Raw genomic sequence first — 1,956 nt, 5'->3', positions numbered from 1 at the left:
TATTTTATTTATATATAATTAATTTAAATAGAAGTAGTCACTCAACCACGTTGCTAAGTAATGAGTGATGAGAGGCAGCCAGCCAAATGAAAAGTGGGACAAATGGCACTCTAGGAAGGAAATGGCAATTGGGAAGTATTTGAATTAGGAATAACCAAAGCCTCTTCGAGAAAATGAACAAAAGCCAGTGTAGCTGGAGAGTGGAGAATGGCATCAGAAGGGGGTGTTGCAAGAGCATGCAGGCTTACAAAGCATGATAAGTAGTGTGGATTTTATTTTCATTGCACTGGGAAACTATTAAATCACATTACTATTTTGTAATAAAAATAATGCATATTCGGTGTAAACAAGTAAATCAATAAAGTGCAAAGAAAGTAAATATTATCTAATGCTACCACTCATCTCTATGTGTGTATAAACACATAGAGATACATAAGCATATGTTATATGACAAAATAGGGTGTTGTATATTCTATGATGTAACTGAATTATTTCATTCAACAATATAACTCTTACTCATTAGTGTAATTTCCCATCATCAATTTTAGTGGCTGTATAACAGACTCTCTGGCATATTACACAATTGTACCAATTTCTTATTGATAGACACTTAGACTGACTCTTTTCATTCAAGAGTTTAATGATAAAGATTGATAGGATATGATTTTTAATTTAATGTGATAATCAGATGCAACACAGAGAATGGACTGGGCATTGATAAGAAAACTAGCAGCAAGGAGACCACTTCAGAGGCTACAGCAATTCATTAGACCAGGAGTTATAATATTTTGATTAAGGTTTCAGTAGTAGAGATGATATAATGTGATTAGATTCAGAAAATATCTTATTGGTAAAATAAGCAGGACTTTCTGCTGAAGGAACATTTTTTAAAAGAACAGAATTTTGACAATTGAAGAAATCTAACAGAGAGAACCTGTCAAGATGGCGGCGGCCCTGGGCGGGAGAAGTGGTGGAGCTAGCAGTAGTGGGGCTGGAGGTGGCTTTGGTGGCGGGACAGGCAACAGCTGCAGCGGCTTGTTGAATAAGTGGAAGATTGCTGATAGGCCTGTAAAAATTGACAAATGGGATGGATCTGCTGTGAAAAACTCTTTAGATGATTCTGCCAAAAAGGTACTTCTGGAAAAGTACAAATATGTGGAGAATTTTGGCCTAATCGACGGTCGCCTCACCATCTGTACTATCTCCTGTTTTTTTGCCATAGTGGCTTTGATTTGGGATTATTTGCACCCCTTTCCAGAGTCTAAGCCAGTTTTGGCTGTGTGTTATATCCTATTTTGTGATGATGGGGATTCTGACTATTTATACCTCATATAAGGAGAAGAGCATCTTTCTTGTGGCTCACAGGAAAGATCCTACAGGGATGGATCCCGATGATATTTGGCAACTGTCTTCCAGTCTCAAAAGGTTTGATGACAAATACACCCTGAAGCTGACCTTTACCAGTGGGAGAACAAAGCAGCAGCGGGAAGCCGAGTTCACCAAGTCCAGTGCTAGGTTTTTTAACTATAGCGGGACGCTGGTTATGGATGCATATGAACCTGAAATATCCAGGCTCCATGACAGTCTTGCTACAGAAAGAAAAAAATAGATAATTGTAAGAGCAGCACTCTTTCTGCTGGATCATGCTGAATTATTGGGTGGGTAGGGTGAAGAAACAGAGAACTTAAAATGAGTAAATAAGAATTCTTAAAAACATCCGTGTTTTGTCTTAAAATTTTAGTTCATTTTGGATAAGTAGGATTTTCTAGCACAGATATGAGAAGTTGTAGTTCTGTCTAGCTGTAGCTTCCTTAGTCTGCTGATTATGCTGTTTTGATTTGCTTTTCTGGAAAAGCATTTTTGCTGGAAGCTATCTAGAATTTTTCCTTCATACCTACCACTATTTCACATACTATAGCTTTGTGCCACACAACATTTGAAGACTCAGTTTTTAAA

At 37.4% G+C, this 1,956-nt stretch overlaps 1 pseudogene; it reads left to right on the top strand.

Annotated features, from left to right (window-relative positions):
• The first annotated feature begins 942 nt into the window (after positions 1 to 942).
• On the top strand, positions 943 to 1,609 carry LOC101710887 (signal peptidase complex subunit 2 pseudogene; annotated as a pseudogene).
• The last annotated feature ends 347 nt before the right edge of the window (positions 1,610 to 1,956 follow it).

Source organism: Heterocephalus glaber, unplaced genomic scaffold, assembly GCF_053883595.1.
Source record: "Heterocephalus glaber isolate CG9 unplaced genomic scaffold, H.glaber_assembly_v1.0 deba00001764, whole genome shotgun sequence".
Taxonomy (NCBI): domain Eukaryota; kingdom Metazoa; phylum Chordata; class Mammalia; order Rodentia; family Bathyergidae; genus Heterocephalus; species Heterocephalus glaber.
This window is presented reverse-complemented; position numbering and strand designations above follow the sequence as displayed.